At 49.6% G+C, this 20,792-nt stretch overlaps 1 protein-coding gene across 1 annotated transcript in view; it reads right to left on the reverse strand.

Moving 5' to 3' along the window:
- Positions 1-20,792, reverse strand: part of PAOX (polyamine oxidase) — a 691,001-nt gene that overhangs the window by 627,796 nt on the left and 42,413 nt on the right. The window lies entirely within an intron of this gene.

The raw sequence follows: 20,792 nt of genomic DNA on the forward strand, positions 1-20,792 counted from the left end.
TCACCTCGGCGGTGTACTTCAGATCATCCTTGTCTTGCTGTGTTGACGCTTATATACAGTGTTCTCACTTTGGGAGCAGAAAGGGTGTGACCCTTGAGGGGTCTCGCAGGTGTTCCTAGTCCAGTGGATGACCACGCTTGTTGGTTGTAGGAGACGATTATGGCACGAGAGGTCTTTCTTTGGATTTGCTGATCTTGATGCCTTCACATCTCCGTCCGGCCAAGTAACTTCCGACTTGCCTTCCTTGCCAGACTCCTCTCTCACTGGAGCCTCGAAGACTGGCCTCTCCTGCTTGGACTCTTCTCTCACTAGAGACGCTGGGAGGACCCTCTTGCCGGACACGACGGGACCGGGTGGGCCGTGCGGGCTTCGCATGAGCCGCGCAAAGGCGTCGCTGCCGAACTGCCAACGGACTCACCGCCAAGTCTCTCATGATGTCCTCGGGGGTGTTGATGTCATCCGCCAGGATGGTCTTGCCGTTAGGACATGGGTTCAGTGTCTTCAACCGACCGTTTCTCGGTGCCAGGTGATTACCTGGGGCCTTCATGCTTCCTGTTGCCTGTCGTGGAGCTGCCGCTGCTGCACCTCTCCCATCCGGATTCCTCTCTCACAGGATATGCGGCCGAGGCCCTTGTCCCCTGGACCGCCACTTGATCGCGTGGGCTGTACGGGTCGCTGCCGAACTTCGGACATGGCCACAGTCGAGTCTTGTGTAGTCCACAAGGGTGGATTGTCTAGTGCTCGGGTATGCTCTGCTTCGGTAAGCTTCAGGTTCACGGGGCACCCATGCAGTTCATCAGTGGTTGGTCTCTTCGAATGCAGGTTGTAGGGATTACTGGGATCCACACGGATGTTGCGATGTTCCTTGGACGGCACCGATGTTCCTGTGTGCTGATTGTTACGATGCTCCTTGGACAGCACCGATGTTCCTGTGTGCTGTAGTTCTCTCTCCTCCTCTGTGGAGTGATATGATTCTCCATTCTTCCTCTTCGTTCACTTCCTCGACGCGGTCCGGTCTTCTTTCTTGCTTTCTCACGCTAACCAGGATTCTCCATGTAGCGGGCCCTCTACATGTCGTCCCCGTGGTCTTGTCCATGTGGTAGGACACTGTCTTCACTTGGCTTGGTGACTAGACCTGTCGACGTATCTTCAATCTCTTTTATGGCGTCGCGCCCTTGCTTTCCATGTTCCTTCTTGCGACGTTATTTGGTCCTCTTGCTGTCGTTGGCCTTCCCGACCAGTCTTCCCCAGGTGGCGTGCACTCCACCTGTTTCTTTCTGGTCTGGGCATAGCTCTCCGGCATGGTGTTCTTCTCTTCTCTGACTGGACCAGTTGTCGCGATCTTCTCTGTTGTTGCTTTTCTTTCCATGGTGACCAGACTGGGTGGTCGGTTCTCATCTTGGGCATGAGTTGTCATGCTGTGCTGTTTTCTTTGGGGTCGCTATTCACCGTCACGGTGTGTTGGCGTTGGCGCGCTTTGTCTGCGCGGGGGAGGGTTGCGTCACCGCTCCTGGTGCAACTCTGGTGCATGCTGCCATGCGTGCTGACGATGGCGCTCCGGTTGCTGCGAGACATCGCTGTCTTTGTTGGGGACCTTTGTGTGCTGTCCCGTGGCGTTGGCGTGTCACTGTGTAGCGTCACTTTGGCGCTCATGATTCCTGGCACGTTCCGGCGCAGTGCTGCGCAGTCTTGTCGTGCGGGTGTGGAATTCTTGGACGCTTGTTGTGAGTCGTTGGGTACTTGCTGCTTTGGCTGTTGTCAGAGACTTGCTGCTTTGGACCGTTGGCGGGAGTGATTGACGCTGCGGTGAACACCTGTGGCCACAAGGCGTCGCTATTCTCTCCGTCGTTTGATCTCGGCACTCGTTTTCCCTGGACGTTCTTCCAGTGCTTGGCAGGCGTTTCCCTCCAGACGTTCTGTCAGTGCTTGGATGCTTGGTGAGGCGTTCGTGCCTCTTTCCCCACGTCGCGCTGGAAGTGGCATATGCAGACCCTTTGCTGGTGTGTGTGGGTGTCTTCTGCGTGGTTGCGCACTTACTTGCTGCGGGAGTTTAGATGCTTTCCTTGGGGCGCTATTCAGTCTGTTGCGTCTTGCTGGGAGTCTGCTTTGGTGTGGCGCGCTTGGGGTCACTAGTGCAGGGCTGCAGTGACCTCTCTTTCTGTTCCCCTGGTGGACTGCGCCTTTCAGTCATGTGCTGCTGCCGTATTCGCTTCTTCTAAGCAGCCTGGATCTGCTTTGCTTTGTGCCCCATTGTTCTTCACGTTATTGCAGCCTTCACACTGCTTATTCAGCTGGTGGGCGCGATGATGTATTTTGGCCACTAGATGGCACTGCTGGGTTGGGTTGTGGCAGGTCCCGGCCGTTTTTCTTGCTTCTGGAACCTCGTTCGGTTCCGTGGTGCTCGTCTTGGTGTTCTGCTGCCGCAGGGGTCCTTGAGGGCAGAGGAAGTTGAAATACCTCGTCGCAGGTACTCTTTTCCGGCCTCCCAACAGTCTCCTGCTTCCTGACCCTATGGGCATCACATGGTATCGCCGGTGAGTACAGCTACTTTTAATTACGTATGCTTCCCGTTTGCAAAAGCGGTGCTGGACTCACACTGTCACTTTGTGTGCTCTGTCTCCTCACAGCTAGCCTCTCGCTCTGACTCTGTCCACGGCCGCCTCTTTATTCGCCCGCCTGCAGCCTCTCCATACACATGCTGAACAGGGAAGGGCAGGCGCTGCTGCCTGGGCTTGCAAGGCCCGTCCTGGGCAGTTTCCTTCTCCTCACTTTACTGAGCTGTGTGGGGGGATGGGGAGGGCAGGGGGTTGCTGGTGCCGCTCCACAGCAGGTCGCATGCAGTCTCCTCTGACCATGCGGGGACCCGCGTTTCTTCCAGCGGTCTGTGCACTTGGCAGGGGGCTCTGCGGCGTGTCCTGGGGTGGCGCTGGCTGCGTGCAGTCTCTCGCCGCCTTGCTCCTCACAGCTGGCCCCCTTTGTTTCTCCGGTGAGTCTAACTTAGGTCGGCTGCGCAGTGTGTGTGTGCTCGGACTTTGGGGGCACTTGCATTGATCGCGGGCGGGCTCCGCTCGGTGTCTCCACGGCGGGGGTCAGTTGCAGGCAGGCCGCGGGTGGGCTCCGCTGGTCCTGCTTCACTTCCAGGGACTTTCACCCTCGCGGCGGGGGACGGGAGGCATCACAGGCAGGCCGCGGGTAGGCTCCGCTGGCTCTGCATATTTGTCACAGTCTTTCACCCCTCCGCCGCACTTCACACACGCGGCGGGGGAGGGGGCGCTGCAGGCAGGCCGCGGGTGGGCTCCGCGAGTCTTGCATCGATGCAGGGACAATGGCGGGCACCCCTCGCACAGTTTGGGGCACAGTTTATGTTTATAGCGGGTGGGCTCCGCTTCGGTGCACAGTCTTCCGGGGGGAGTCACCTCCCGCTCCCGGCTCACCTTCGGCCGACGGGCCAGGTCCTGGGCTGCGGTCGTGGCGGGTGGGCTCCGTCCGGCCCGTGCACCTCTCCGGTGGGGGTCTCTGCCTCGCGGCCGTCTCAGGTGGGCACTGGGCGGTCCACTCCTCCTGGTGGCGCTGGATGGTGGCGGCCGACGCGGGTAGGCTCCGGTCGGCTCGTCCTTGAAGGCTGGTGCGGTGGGCCTCACGGTCGCTGCAGGCTGCGGGGCTTCGACGTGCCCACCGGCTTCTCGGCACTGCTGCGCCCTGCTACGGGGGTGCCCTGCAGGCGGGCAGCTCTCTCCCCCTTTTCCAGGGATGAATGGCAGTGGCACGCGTGGCTTCACTACCGGCCTCGTCGCCAATGTAGTGTTGGGCCCTAGGCCCACATGGTGTAAGGAAATGAGACACACGGACACCAGTTAGGGGATAGCAGATCTGGCCACGAGCACGTGCGCTCTGGCTCTTTTATTGACAGCGTCACCTGACCCAGTGACGTCTGTGGTGGGTGGGTGTTTAGTGTAGGGTTACATAGAAAACAACTAGACTGTGTCCTAGCAGGACACTACACGGCAGCTACCGAGTTTGTTGCAGTGTGGGGTATTTATTTATTTATAAAGTTTTATATAGCGCGAACAAGATCCAGAAGGATATCAGAGCGCTTTACAATAAGTTGGTTATTAAAGAAGTAATCAAGAGGGAGACACCAATGTATTTTTGAGACACTGACTTTAATATCGTCCCCTTGTGACACATTCAGGCATTGCCTCGCCCATAGGTGCCACCCTATGCTCCCGCTGCATGGGCTCCTCGCTCTCCCTTTGCCCCTAGCTGACTCTTTGTCCAGTGGGCCCTTCATGGGGTCTGGCACATTGCATTGTATTGTAATTGTATTTATATAGGGCTTACTACCCCTGACGACAAAGGGCTTTTTCGGCGAGTAGCATGGTACACCGGGACCCATAGAAGATTAGTGTTGAATTATTATAGTGAAATATGCAAGTACATTTTAAGTGGTGGATAGGTTAGTCAGTTAATTGGATTTGGAATGATAGCAGAAGGATAAAAGTTTGTATTTATATAGCGCTTGTTGACGCACGCTATTCAGGAAGCCTACAAAGGATTAGTGGTGAATTAATATGGTGAAATAACTAATTTCAGTGGTGGATATTAGTCAGTTACTTGGAGTGAGAAGGAGGGATAAAAGGGGAAGAAAGATTTGCATTCATATAGCACTTGTTACCCCTGATGGGTGTTGAATCGCTTTTCTGGCAAGTAGCACACCACTCCGGAACCCATAAAGGATTACTGTTGAAAATTAGTATAGTAAAAAAATATGAAGTCATTTGAGTAGTGAATAAGTTATTCAGTTATTTGGGTAGTATATTAGTATGGTTTAATATGCAATTTGAGAGTGAACATGTTAGTCTGTTAATTTCGATTGGAAAGGATAGTAGAGGGATAAAAGAGTGAAGGATTAAACAAAATGAGAAATAGGGTAGTGCTTTGGATATGCTTTTTCAGGAGAAAAGTAACAGACACACAGATCCAAGTAAATGGAATTGCAAAAGTAGCAGACACACAGATCCAAGTACATGGAATACTGCTCTCCTTTCATTCAGGGGTTGCTCCCCACGCCGCACGGCTCCTCCTGTGCGCCCGTGACTCTGCCCCTCTGCTGCCACTGCCGGGAGTTCGCCGCTGGTGTGCCCCTGCAGTCTGGTAACTGTTTTTGCATTTTGCGTTTCTCCACTATACTGCTAAATTGATTTCTCGCCTTGCCATTGTATTTTGTATTCTGTCTTTTTCTTAGGCGTTCCTTTGCGCCCCTTGCCCCCTGTGCCCTCCCCGCTCCCCGCTTTCCCGTCGCTGCTCCCCTGCAGCCCGCCCCCTTTTGCCTTCTGTGTCCCGTCCCCTCGCCCATTGGCCGCCCCGCTCCTGCCTCCCAGCTGCTCCTCCCTCCCACTTCACCTCTTATGGAGGACACCGCGCGGCAGTGAGTGTGACCTGACCTCTGGTTGCTCCCCACGCTGCACGGCTCCTCCTGTGCGCCCATGACTCTGCCCCTCTGCTGCCACTGCCGGGAGTTCGCCGCTGGTGTGCCCCTGCGGTCTGGTAACTGTTTTTGCATTTTGCGTTTCTCCACTGTACTGCTAAGTTGATTTCTCGCCTTGCCATTGTATTTTGTATTCTGTCTTTTTCTTAGGCGTTCCTTTGCGCCCCTTGCCCCCTATGCCCCCCCCGCTCCCCGCTTCCCGCCGCTGCTCCCCTGCGGCCTGCCCCCTTTTGCCTTCTGTGTCCCATCCCCTCGCCCTCTGGCCGCCCCGCTCCCGCCTCCTAGCTGCTCCTCCCTCCCACTTGGCCTCTTATGGAGGACGCGCGCGGAAGCGCAGCGGAAGGCCCGCCAAAGGCAAGCCCGTCTGCGCCTGGACAGCGCCCAGCGCCAGAAACCCTGCACCCCGCGCCCCCCGCAACGCCAGACTGCACTCCGACTCCAGCACCCTCCGCGCACTCAACCCCGTTCGATACCACCCCTGCTGCCAGGCCATCCCGAAGCACACCCAAGGGCCTTTCACCTGCCGGAACTGCAGATACACCAGCATCCAGCCCGCCAAACCACCAACCAGAGAACCCAACCACCTCAGATGCATCCTCCTCAACACCCGCTCCGCTCTCAAGCACGCCATCGAACTCTGGGACCTCCTAGACTCTACCGCCCCACACGTCGCCTTCCTGACGGAGACCTGGCTGAACGCCACCTCAGCACCAGGCATCGCCATAGCCATCCCACAGGGCTACAAGATCTCCCGCAGAGACCGTGCCAACGGAGCTGGAGGGGGAATCGCCATCGTCCACAAAGACACCCTCAGAGTGTCGACCAACACCAACAAAACCCTCACCACTGGCGAGCACATGCACTTCCAGATCCACACCGACCCCAACACGACCCTCAGAGGAACCCTCGTCTACAGACCACCCGGACCACGACCACAGTTCTGCGACACCATCGCTGACCTCCTCAGCACCCTCGCCCTCGCCTCCACGGACTACATCCTCCTCAGGGACCTGAACTTCCACCTTGAGAAGAACAACGATGCCAACTCCAACATCCTGATCGACAATCTCGCCAACCTCGGACTCAAACAGCTCGTGACAACACCCACCCACGCCGCTGGACACAGAGCTGACCCCATCTTCACCGCAAGCCCCCACGTCTCCTTCAACCACACCACCGTACCCCACTGGACCGACCACAGATGCGTCTACTTCACCTTCAGGAAACCCACCACACACCACCGCACCCAACAGTTGCCACGCCGCTGCTGGGGCAAGGTCACCAAGGACCAACTGACCACCACCCTCGTCCTGAGACCTCCCGCCGACCCCATTGACCCCGACACCGCCGCCACCAACTTCAAACAGTGGATCAACGACTGCGCCAACACCCTCGCCCCTCTCAAGATCTCCACAACCAACCACACCAGCAATAAAGCCGCCAGGTTCACCGAAGACCTCCGGACCTCCAAGCACACCTGTCGGAAGCTAGAGAAGAAATGGCTCCGCAACCGATCACCGGACAGCCACACAGCTCACAAGAACGCCACCCGCAGACACCACCAACTCATCAGGACCGCCAAAAGGACAGCCTTCAAGGACCGCTTAGACAACAATGCACACAACACCAAAGAGCTTTTCAGCATCGTGAAAGAACTCTCCAACCCCATTTCCAACACCAACGACATCCCACCATCACAAGACCTGTGCGACTCCCTGGCTACCTTCTTTCACCACAAGATCACCGACATCCACGACAGCTTCAACTGCAACACCTCCGCACCAACCACATAGACCACCATCCCCGCGACCTCCACCCGCACCAGTCGCCTGACCTCCTGGTCCAACGTCAGCGACGAAGACACCATCAAAACCATGAACTCCATCCACTTCCCCATCCGACCCGTGTCCTCACCAGGTTTTCAACGTAGCCAGCACAACCATCGCACCCCACCTCGGGAGAACAATCAACATCTCCTTCGAGACAGCATCCTTCCTGGAAAGCTGGAAGCACGCCGAGATCAACGCCCTTCTGAAGAAACCCAAGGTGGACCCAAAGGACCTCAAGAACTTCCGGCCCATCTCCCTGCTCCCGGCAAAAGTGACAGAGAAGATTGTCAACAAACAGCTAACCCGCTACCTCGAAGACAACAACATCCTGGACCCTTCCCAATCCGGTTTCCGCAGCAACCACAGCACCAAGACTGCCCTCATCGCCGCCACCGACGACATCAGGATCCTGATGGACAAAGGAGAAACAGCCGCCCTCATCCTCCTGGACCTGTCAGCTGCCTTCGACACGGTCGGCCACCGCACCCTATCAGCGCGCCTCCATGCCGCCGGAATTCAAGAGAAGGCCCTGGTCTGGACCACATCCTTCCTCTCCGGCAGAACCCAGAGCGTCCACCTACCACCCTTCCGCTCAAAAACCACAGAGATCATCTGCGGCGTCCCACAGGGGTCTTTCCTCAGCCCGACGCTGTTCAACATCTACATGGCACCCCTCGCCCACGTCGCATGACAGCATAACCTTAACATCATCTCCTATGCCGACGACACCCATCTGATCATATCCCTCACCGAAGACCCCCACACCGCCGAAGTCAACCTCCACAGAGGAATGAAGGCCATCACTGACTGGATGAAGGACAGCAGACTGAAGCTTAATTCAGACAAGACGGAGGTCCTCATCCTCGGACCCACCCCATCAGCCTGGGACGACTCCGGGTGGCCCACATCGCTAGGCACAGCCCCAGAACCCACCGACCATGCACGCAACCTGGGGTTCATCCTCGACTCCACCCTCTCCATGACCAAGCAAGCCAACGCCGTCTCCGCGTCCTGCTTCAACACCCTCCAAATGCTCCGCAGGATCTTCAAATGGATCCCTCCCGACACGAGAAAAACCGTCACCCAGGCCCTCATCACCAGCAGACTCGACTACGGTAACGCCCTCTACTCAGGAACAACAACCAAGCTCCTGAGACGACTACAACGAACCCAGAACGCCTCGGCACGACTGGTCCTCGACGTCCCCCGACGCAGCCACATCACACCCCACCTGAGAGGCCTACACTGGCACCCCGTCAACAAGAGAATCACCTTCAAACTCCTCACCCACGCACACAAAGCGCTACACAACACCGGACCAACATACCTCAACAACCGACTCAGCTTCCACACCCCCACCCGCAACCTCCGCTCTGCCACCCTCGCCCTCGCCAAAGTTCCCCGTATCCGGAAAACCACCGCTGGCGGCAGATCCTTCTCCTACCTCGCCGCCAAGACCTGGAACGCCCTCCCTACCAGCCTACGACAGACCCAGGACCTGCTGGCCTTCAGAAGACTTCTCAAGACCTGGCTCTTCGATCAGTAGCAGCCCAGCGCCTTGAGACCCTCACGGGTATGTAGCGCGCTTTACAAATGATTGATTGATTGATTGATTGATTGAAGATACATAGATGCACAATGGAAGTATGTACATGTAGACCAAAGATGATTTTTATTTATTTATTTATTTTCTCAACAACATAATTATTTTACATGTTTATACAAACTAATACACAAAGATAGGTACATATCTATAGTGAAAAAAATGCTTGTATACAGAGGGATATGCTGTAAATTTCTGTTTGTGTATGGTACTTATGTGGGGAAGAGCCACATCTTGAGTAGTTTTCTGAAGATAAAGTGGTTGTTGGTGGACCTTATGTTGGGGGGTAAAGAGTTCCATAGTTTGGCTGCTTGAACAGAGAAGGATGGGCCACCCATGGTTTTTTCTTGTATGGTGGGATTTTGAGGCGAGATGCTCCTTTAGAGCAAAGGTTCCTTTGCTGAATGTGTTTGGTGATTTTATTCCTGATGAAGAGTGGTCCCATTCCATGTATTGCTTTGTGGGTGATACAAAGCAGCTTGAACATGGATCTTCTGGCAATCGGTAACCAATGTAGGGCTGTCAAGGCAGGGGAGATGTGGTCTGGCAGCCGAATTCTGAATCCGTTGTAGTCTTTTCATGGTCGGTAAAGGTGATCCGTGGTAGAGGTTATTGGCGTAATCGAGTTTGGACAGAACAAGGGAGATGGTAGCTTGGACCTTGTATGGAAATCCCAAATGAGGGAAAATTCGTCGCAGCGTTTTTATCGTAGCAAAGCTTGATCTTGCTAGTTTATCCACTTGGGCATTCATCGACAGCTTGGAGTCCATGGTCATTCTGAGGTTTCTTACTTTCTTCCATACTTTAGGCAGTGATCCCAGTTCATCAGGCCATGTGGAGAGCGGGTTGTAATGTTTCCAGTCGCCACACGTGAGTATTTCAGTTTTTGAAGCATTCAATTTGAGATGGCTCCAGGTCATCCACTTATCCACAGCTCTGAGACAGCTGAAAATTGGTGATTTTCCAATGTCTTTGGGGCATTCTAGTTGAAGGTGTATTTGAGTGTCATCTGCATAGTTATAGCACGTAAGGTGAAATGTATTAATCAGTACTGGTAATGACTTCATGTAGATGTTGAAAAGCATGGGCAAGATGATAGAACCTTGAGGGACCCCTGCTTTTGTGGAGTACGGTTTGGACAAGAAAGGTGGGGTATGGATGACATTAGTTCTGTTTTGAAGGTAGGACGTGATCCAGTCTAGAGCAGTTCCCTCTATTCCGGCTTCATAGAGTCTTTGTTTCAGAGTGTCATGGTCAACCGTGTCAAAGGCAGCTGAGAGGTCCAAGAGGAGTAGCGCAGCAACCCCGTTGCGGTCAACTGTATTCTATAGGTTATCCCAGATGGCAAGGAGGGCAGATTCAGTGCCTCTTCCCGGACGGAATCCTGTTTGGAAGTCTGAAAGTATGTCATTCTCTTCAATAAATTGTGACATCTAGGCGAACGCTGCTCTTTCTATCAGTTTGCCCAGGAACGGCCCATTTGTAATGGGTCTGTAGTTGTCAGGGTTCATCCGGTCCAAGTTTGTTTTCTTCAGTAAATTGCGTATGTATGACTTTTTGAGTTCTTCTGGAAATATTCCAGCAGTTAAGGAATCGTTGATGATTCTTCTTACTGGAGTGGCAGCACTGGTTGTTAAAAGAATTGTCTTGAAAGTTTGTGGCGGACAGGGGTCAGAAGGGCTGCCGGCAGTCCTGCTTGCTTTGACCAGGTCCATAAATTCATCGTGTGAGATGTGTTGGAAGAAACGGAGAGGCTTGATTAGAGCATTCTTGGATTGTTGTTTTGTACAAGGGTTAGTGCTGGTGCTTTGTTTCTGTTTTAAGTACGATTCCAACGTGTCTGCTTTGTCCGTGTAATGATTTGCCACTTTGTCTGTGAAATCTTGAGTAACAGGATGAGTTCCTTCTAGGCAATTTGGTTTGCGAAATTCATTGAGTATTTTATATAAATCTTTATTTGCACATTTAGCGTTTTGAATTCTGTCTGAATAGTACCTTTTCTTAGCTTTTTTGATAGCAGACTTGTATAATCTGTTAATTTTCTGTAGGTGAAGTTTGTCTTGTTTGGCGTTTGTTTTGAGCCAGGTAGGTTGCAGCTTTCTAATTTGTTGTTTTATGTCTTTTATTTCTATGTTTCTCCAAGGCACATCTTTTCTTTTGTTCTGTTGTGTAGTTTTGAGTGGTATCAGGATGTCAAAAGCTTCCTGTAGCCACTCATATACATTTTGAACATAATTTATGGTTTCCAGATTTGTACTGGATGTAAGTTGTGTTCCCAAGTGTTCCAAATTTAGTTTGTTCCACCGCCGATAGGTGGATGAATGTAAGGTAGTTTTAGGTGAGTCGCTTAGCGTTGTTTTATGTTGGAAGGCAAGCAAGTGGTGGTCTGACCATGTGACTGGAGTTATAGTTTGAAAGGTAACTAGTTCAGTATTAGCAAAAATGACATCTAGGATATGTCCAGCGGTGTTTGTCGGATTGTGGACAATCTGATGCAGGTTCAATGCGTCTAGGCCGGTGATTATAGTTTTTGGATGGGTCATATTGGGTTTATCACACCAAATGTTAAGGTCACCCAGAAGGCATAGGTTGGAGTGTATTGTTATCAGGCTGGAAACTGTGTCTAGAAGTGCATCTGGGAAGGTTGCCTTGCTAGGTGGAGGTCTGTAAAGGAGCAGGAAAGTTATAGGAGGAAGACGGCGTAGGATTGCATCTTGGTAGAAGATCCTCACAATCCTTTATGGAGATGTTGTCAATTTTAGTGATATGTATTGTTTGCCTGAATACAACAGCTAGACCACCTACTTTTTTGGCTATATGATTTTGGGTGATTATTTGATAGCCTAGAGGAATGGCTTCATGCAGGACTGGAGCCATATATTCTCCCAACCATGAGTGGCCTTTGGTGATAGTGGGACTTTGTTTGGTAGAAGAGTGATCAGTATTGTGACCTCTAAAAATGGCTGTAGCATATACAAACCCTATTTTGCGAGTCATTAACCTATTACCGATTCACAAAATAGGGTGTGCGAGTCACTCTTAGGACGGAGCGTGCCAAGGGCGTCCCTTCCTAATAGTGAGTCGCAGGGAGATGTAGGATCGTTGCAAAACAATTACAGTTACTACCAACTTCAAGTTGGTGCTAAGCTAGTCGCAAACGGAAAGGGATCCACAGGGGATGGGTGCCCCAGGGCCAAAACCGGCCTGGGAGGGGGGAAACTTGGCCCCCTCCCTTTAATTTATTCCAAAAAACAAATTTACGTAGGAACCAGAAAAAATCCCTTGACTCACCAAACATGAAATCAAAGCTAAAACCCAAACATGCCCCCCCTGAAAAGCTCCTAGGGTGGGAGGGAGGGCAGAAAAAACTTTCACACTGTCCCTGCCAACCAGTGTGTGTCACTACTGGTGACAGAATGGTGCCAATTGACCACATGTCCCTGTCCATATGTCCCTAAGGCCCTAATATGTGCTAAACAAGTCAAACCTGCTTTCCCCTTGCTCTTTGACCCTACAACCCAACCAAAGCTCCCGAGGGGGCTGGGCATGCTGCCCGTCCCACTAAAACCCCCCATCATGCAGGATGGCACATGCAAGATACACGCTGGAAATCGTTATAGTGTGAAAAGGCAGCTTTAATGAGACAGGCCACAATTCATGTACCAACAACCTCGGCACTAAGCCTTACATACTAATTAAAACCCCGTCCTCACTATACATAATAATAACTATCCATCCTCCTCCTCCCTCCCATAAGTTATCCCAAAGTTCCCATCAGCAATTTCCTCAATGACATTTCACACATCCAACCACCCTCCGTTCACCACTGTTGCTTTCAAACCCGTCCTTCCCCTGCATCCTCTACAGGGTCTCAAAATGAACAACGTTTCCTTTCAATATGTTAAAACTATTTAAACCAACTGCAGCCAGAAAAACCCCCAGGCATTTTTCTGTTCCCATGGCCTGTCTACTTCACTGAGGTATACTCAAATCTACTTTCAAGTGCAACAATTCTACTAAAAAGCTCTCAACTGCATTAGATACAATTCCATGTCAAACACTGACAGGTGAACACATCATCCCTAAAAAATTGCACACTTTCAAACTTGATGTGACTGTGTGCCAGGAAAAAGATGCCTTCCGCCTTACAAAATGTTTGCAATTCCTTGTTCACTTTTCTTCTTGCTCTATCAATCACCTCAGGCTTCCCTACCCCACGCCAAGCTCTGCGTGGTAAAAACTCAGTTAACACAATGGTCGTACTTGACCACAAATAGTTTGTCTCCTTCAGGTCCTCTTTTTATGCACTCAAGAGCGGCAGTCCCTTCATTTTTACCAAATCCATCTCTCCTAAATGGAGCACAAGCATGTCTGGGCATGGGCACTCCTTCGCTAAGGAATTAAGCTTGGTCAGCAATTCACACCACCTCATTCCTCATTAAAAAATCCAGATGGGGAGGTAGATCTTTCACCCACTTGGTGCCAAAACTGTGGAATGCTCTCCCGCTGGACCTCAGAGGGCAGCAAAATGAACTAATTTTCAGGAAAAAGCTGAAGACCTGGTTATTTCCATCTAGCCATTAAGGGGCCTTTTGTCTTTCACCACAGCTCTTATCGTCAGCGCGGGGAAGCCTCTGGGTAGCCATGCGCTATATAAATCACTTTCAAATTCAAATTCAAATTCCTTCTTTCCTAAACCACTTCAACTGAGGTTCTGTATCATGAAACCCCAGCTGCCTTCCACATCTCCTAGTCTCCGTATGTCGTGCTGTTAATTTTACCAAAGAATGCCCAAGACCCACATTTCCATGTATTCTCTCCTGGGGCCCACAACACAATCTAGAATAAAAACAAAACAATTAATAATGCTCCCCCAGAAAGAGATAATTACTCAGTGTTCATGTAAAAGTAAAAGGCTGCAATGATCATAATATTGACATCTATTACAAGTGCTATGTTATTGTGTGTTTTTGTTTTAAAATTCTAAAAACAAATAAAAATATTAAAAAAAAAAAAAGAAAATAATGCCCATCCAGCATCCACACCAACCTCAAATACCTCTGGTAGCAATCCGATCCCTACCTCCTCACATGCTAAATCTCCACTCCTGACCACCCTCTCCACACTGCCTCCGTAGCCATCCAGATATGAAAAGAATGTCCCAAACTCCTGAGCAGGGAAACCCCAAAAACTGACAGCCCAACATAAAACCCCCGGCACCTGCGATGGTAAATTTTTCGTGCCATCTGCATGCCCGAAAACCTCCTTGAAGCTCTCACTCTGCCTCACCAACCTCACCCACCATGTCCATGAACAGACCTGAGAAACTGAGAAAGCACTGAATGAGACACACGTTTCCCTCCCCGATTGATCTGTCATTGACCTGGACAACCACACTTGCACTGACCGGGCACACACTCGGACATCCTCTCACCGAACACCATCCTTGAGCTTTGTCACCGCCACCTCTGTCACCCTGAAAGCACCGAAAAACAAACACATCCATCATGATCAGTGGAAACCTCAAACTCTCATGCCCGTTTCCGAAAACCTGTGGAAGCACTGCAATTCTCCCTTTCAAAATACAGAATGTTACTGGACGCTGTACCCTGCTCCCAGTTACCCACTCCCTTGCTGCCAAAATTCTCCTGTCCGTTTCCCCCACGGATGGTTCATAACCCCAAAACAACTTACAAAAATAGGCTACCCTGTTAACTTACCCACTATGGTGACAGCAACAGAAAATGTTTGGGTCTTTCACAAATTGCTTATTGATGAAATTCACCACTGTGGAATTGTCCATGTTAAACATGACTGTCCTGTTTGCAAAAAGGCGTCCCCACAAACAAACTGCGACCACCAATGGAAAGAACTCCAGAAAAGCAATGCTCTGACCCCCTGTCTTCCATACCTCTGGCCACATCTCTGCTCACCACTTCCCTTGCCAAAAATTGTCAAGACTGAGCCTCTGGGCTGAAGTGGAGAAAAGTTTCAGGGACCCTTCCACCTGCTCCCCCAAACCAGCCATGGGAACGCCGTTGAAATCACAGAAAAATGTCAGCCAAATCCTGAGATCACCTTTCCTCCAATGTCATATGTACTCTGTGGTGTGGCAAGAAAGCTCCAGTCAGTGCCAAAACCAAATGTGTGCAAAATGTCCTACCTGCCCTTGTAGAAGGCGTGCAAGCAAATTTTAGGTGCCCCTTTATTATCTGAATCTTCTTCACCTGTTCCTTGGACTTCAGCAACATCCTGTTCAACAGATGGAGCAAACTCTGTTGTTTGTCCTTGGGAAGTTGCAAATCCAAGCATCTAGAGCTCAATTCAATTCCGAAAAAGGTAATCACTTCTACTGGGCCAACAAGTTGCCTCTCTGGTCAACGGGAACCCTACACCCCTCATCAACTCCTGAAGCTTCTGCAAAGCTTTCTGCACACTCCTCCGTCACTGGAGCATGAACCACAAAGAAATCATCTAGGTAATGAATCATAATCTTCTTCCCCACAGAATATCTGAACAACAACTGCAGAAAAGAACTGAAACCTTCAAACAAAAAACAAGAAATAGAACATCTCATAGGTAGTGCTTTCTTCACAAAGAAATAACTCAAAATCAGAAGTATGAACTGGAAGCAAACAAAAGGCCGATTTCACATCACATTTTGTCATCAAGGACCCTCGCCCTGACCGATTCACCAACCTAATGGCCATGTTAATAGAGGCATAGTGAACTTTACTGTATACCTCCCGGATGAAATCACTAACTGACATGCCATCTGGCCAGGACAAAACTGAATCAGCCTAAATTACCCCAGTTCCTTCTTCGGGACCTCACCAATCAGAGCGACCCTCAGACTTTGAAAGGCCAATCCTCAAAAGGTCCTTCCATGCGCCTCTCACCCACTTCCTTTAACAGCTTTCTCCAAATCAAATCTGCATGACCTTTGATTGACTTCAAATTTAGTGCCAATCTCTGTTCCCTTGGCCCTTCATAACACAACTAAAAACCATGTTTAAACCCTTGCAACAACAATTCTTGTTCTTTCGAAGTACTACCCAAAAGTGTCAACCAATGCCTGAGCCCATGCAGCTTAAGTGGATAAGTGCCTTTTACTAGAGGATTCTGTGCTCCTCTACTTCTACCTCTGTCCTCACTACACTGCCACTAACTCCCGGTTCTGCCAGTTGCCCAAAGATATTCCCCATAAGCCTACACTAGATAACTGTGTGCCTCCTACCGCACTTCGAACACTCATGTCGATCTTAGCAATACGCCTGCAAACATTGATCCCTGTTGTAGGACCAACAAGTGTTGGTGGATCCTGCCTGCCCCCAACCAGCAGCTACCCTGGCGGGGTGGGACACCCTTGAAAGGGCTTGGATTTCTCCGGCCACCCACTAGCCGTGCACGTGGAAGTAGCCGGTCTCTCCGGCGTCATGATTTGTAAAATCAATTTGTTATCCAATTGTCCGCAAACGCCATCCACATCCTCTGACAACCAGGCCCAGACTCCTCATCATAAAGATCCCAAGCCTAACTGCCAACATTGATTTGCGCCTACTGCACCACAGCATTGTGCTTGAAAGAAGCCACACAATATTCAGGAAATTTATCGCAATACACACTTGCATGAACCAAAAAGGCCAAAGTCCAATCCTCTATATTGACAAGCACCCTCGAACGCAGAGACAGTTCATATTCCTCTTTCTTGGATCACTCATTTGCCCTTACTTCGCTATGCAAAAGTTTAAAAACCTCAATGTATTCCCCGTTTCAAATTCACTCTTTCATTGATAGCATTAAGTAAGCCCCCAACGCTTTAGTAATCCTCATATACAGGAGTTTCCTGTGCTTAATTTCCTTGCTCTCCTTCATCCTCGTAACATCCTTGTCCCCTTCCTTTAGTCCGAGGCTTTCTCTGCCTCCTGCATCCCATCACTCCCCAGCAGTGGTGACCCAAAGGGTGGTGAGGGGAGTGGGGGGAGCGGGGAGAGGGACATGTTAATAATAATAAATGCGAAAACATACCTGAAGCCGCCAGCTGCCTCCTGTGTCGCTCCTGCGGGCCTCTTCCTGGTCCCAGCAGCCCCATGGGACAGACTCCCATCCATCCCCATGCTGCAGTGCAGTGCAGCGCGGGGATTGGCCTGAGTGGGCAGTAAAGACACTCCCCTCAGTTCATGGAGTTTGTGGGGTTTCCCCAGTCTGACTCCTGAATGCCTGAGACGGGCGACCAAACACATATGCGGGCTTAGGGAGCGCACAAGCACTCCTCCTCACATGCCTGCCCCTCCATGCACAAGCTGGCTCAGAGCCGGCAAACAAAAAATAAAACAATGCTAGAAAATCAATGAATGTTGAATGGTGAATGCTGCTGAAATCGCTGCTGTGCGTCCTTCGTTTTGCTGTGTGTGCTGGCAGAGCCTTTGTCCGTGGAAAAGGTTTCTTAGTGCTTTCTGTCTGGAAGCGCTACTGAGCTGTGCTCTGACTTCAATTTTGTGACCACGCTATCACAGCTCGCGTTTCGTGGGAAACACTCGCATCCCTGGTCGGCGGACTGTGATTACAACAGGACTCCAGGAACCACAAACCTCTTGGCCCTGGAGCACCGCCCTGACACGCCCCCCTCACCTGGGGATAATTGAGGAGCAGGCACGCTGGACTGTTGGTGAATGCTGCTGAAATCGCTGCTGTGCGTCCTTCGTTTTGCTGTGTGTGCTGGCAGAGCCTTTGTCCGTGGAAAAGGTTTCTTAGTGCTTTCTGTCTGGAAGCGCTACTGAGCTGTGCTCTGACTTCAATTTTGTGACCACGCTATCACAGCTCGCGTTTCCCGCTGCGCGGGAAACACTCGCATCCCTGGTCGGCGGACTGTGATTACAACAGGACTCCAGGAACCACAAACCTCTTGGCCCTGGAGCACCGCCCTGACACGCCCCCCTCACCTGGGGATAATTGAGGAGCAGGCACGCGCATCGCGGGACGCGCGCGGGCGACGCCGGGCTAAGCCCGGGCAAAGGGCGGGCCCTCTGTGGCCCTCAGTGGCCGAGGTAGGCCGGGGCGGGCCCTGGTATTTTTGAATATTTTTCTTTTTATTGTTTTTGCATGCTGCCTGAGTTATTATATCTTATAGGCATGCAAATACGCCGATAGAACTGTAGCCACAGACTATTTTATCTGCAGGTTTGACTCTTGTGTTCACCCCCCTGGGTTTTTTTTATTCTTTTTACTAATAGGTCATATTATTATTCATTGTGTATTACCTTCATTAGTGGGGAATTTAGTTGTAGGACCAGTCTTGTCTGAATTATGGAGGCAAAAACACTCCGATCTGGGAAAGTTGTAATGGAGAAACCCGGTACAATACCCGGTTCAACTCAATTGAGGAAAAAGCATGTTCAATGTGATACTATGAAAGGCCAGTTGCAACTGTCTCAAATCTGGGAAAAAAGCTTGAATAAATCCCTTGACGCTCCCAAGAAAACTGATACTGATTTGTTACCTCAATCGGAACGTTGTCCTAATATGGAGGGAGCTTGTCAGTTTGATCCTATGCTGGAAACAAAAAGGACACTGAGTCAGTCAAGCGAAGTAAATATTCCTACATGCCCAGTACATGTGTCTGGCGTTGAACCTTTGCTAATTCCAGCACAAACAATGGGACGTAGTATTCTCTTGGGAAATGATAACTTGGAAAAGGATAAGGCTGATTTTTCAATAGCCACCAGCATTGATTTTGACCTCTGCGGACGATATGTGGATAAGCCATCTTTGTTTCATCTGGTGCCTAATAAAACCCCCACTGGAGAAACACCATCAGGATTGCTACTTTATAGCAGCACTCCCTCCGTTAAATCCACAGACAACCTTTCCTCGCAGAGTGGTGTACAATCTCCGGAACTTAATTTATCGGGGATTTGTGCTTTTACATCATCCAGTTATCCAAAAAATGATAAACCTATTTCTGAGTCTCTCATAGCCCTTGAGCAGATTTTGTCTTCCATATTACTTTTAATGGGTAAATTTGCTGTAAATTCTGATTGTATTTTGTCTTCGGTTACTGAGATATTGCAGGTATTGCTGGCACAAAATGTAAAAAATGCTGAAAATATGATTAATCCTCTTATTATACCTACTAATTCTGTTTCTGTTGTCCAAAAAGTTGTTGATAACACTGCAGAGGTGGGGGGAACTGCCCCCATAGGATTGTCTATAGAGGCGGATATTCATAGGCCCCCAAATCTTTCTTCCCCATCTTCCTTGCCACAGATAAATGATTCTGTGTTGGCTGAACAGGATGAAAATGTGGTTGTTGAGATGCAAACGGAGGGTCATGAACTTTTTCCTATTTTTGTACAAGATAAAAAGGAGCCTGAAGGCCCTTTGGGGACTATTGGCGCTCCTAAAGTAAAATCAAGAGGGAAAAATAGGAAATTGATACGTAAATATAAAAAGAAAAGACCTAGGCAAATTATTTTTCAAAAAAATATAACATCTGAAAGGCCTGTTCTTATAGACAGTGGTTATAATCCAGCCCTAGATATCCCCGGTATGGTGGAAGTGGGAGGTAGCAAAAAAGCTGTATATGGGAGTACCCCGCTTGAAGTATCTTTGAAGGAGGAAGTCCCATGTCCATTAGAAAATGTCTCTGTTCCTCTGCCAATAAGTTCCGAAAACACTGTACATACGCCGATAGTAACAAGAGTATTTAATCCGTCTGCTCCTATATTTCGGCCACAGACAGAGGTTGTCAGGAACTCAATCCCTCATTCAGCAAAAAGCCCAATTTTAAATGTGGATACTTTGTCATTAGATTTTCTCCCATTATTTGATTCAGATTTAAAAATGAATAGAGCCTGGTTATTAAACTGCTTTAAAGAGATAGAAAGTCTAAAGTTAGTTTTAACAAATGATATTGATTTAGTTCTCCCAATAAAATCTATAAATGGGCAACGTACAAGGGTAAAGTTTTACTCAAAAATAATAACTAATTTAGTTCTTCACCAGGCGGAAGCATTTCAATGTAGAGGAATTGACGTGCTACCTTTTGTGAATAATAATTCGTGCCTTTCATCTAGTGAAAGAAACACAAAGTTGGCTTCTGTTCATGATGATTTTTCTATGTGCAATAAAGACCTAAAAATTTGGGTCTCCAAAGGCAAACGAATGGTTTCACAGGTGCTTCCATTACCTGTTAGTACAGACGTTCCTCTAAATGAAGACAATTTGATGTGGAACTGGTTACCAGGAGTCTTATCAAATACAACCTCGAGAAACCCACGACCTTTTTCGCATCTTTAACACTTGTTTAAAAATTGTTTCTTGGAATGCCGCCGGTTTGTCGAATTGCCCTGAGAAATTTGATTTTCTTTTTTCTCTGAAAGCAGATGTGATATGTATCCAAGAAACATGGTGTAAAACTCTCCCTTATGGAGGGAAAGATTACTTTGTCTTAGAGGCTCCTGCAACATCATCAAAAAAAGGCCATGCTAAGGGAGGAATTGCCTGTTTGTTATCAAACGCACTACAATGGCAATTTTCCCATCATAAGGACGAGAGTAATCTATTCCAATCCATAACCATATCCAATATGGACTCTGTTAGTCAACGGTCCTCGCTTATAATATTAAATGCCTATATTCCTCCAGAAGATAATTACACGAAAGTTTTAAAACGTATGTTTTCCCATGTTAAACAACTAATAGAGGTGGATCACCCGCCATATTTACTGCTGGTGGGGGACTTAAATTGTAAAGTGTCTAACACTTCTCTGGCCATGTTTAGAAATAAAGATAAGGAAGAAGCATATAATATACCTGAAGCAGTCCTGCCTGCCCATATTAAAACTAACAAAAGAGGCAAGATTCTTCTCGGG

This window comes from Lissotriton helveticus, chromosome 5_1, assembly GCF_964261635.1.
Source record: "Lissotriton helveticus chromosome 5_1, aLisHel1.1, whole genome shotgun sequence".
In the NCBI taxonomy this organism is placed as follows: Eukaryota; Metazoa; Chordata; class Amphibia; order Caudata; family Salamandridae; genus Lissotriton; species Lissotriton helveticus.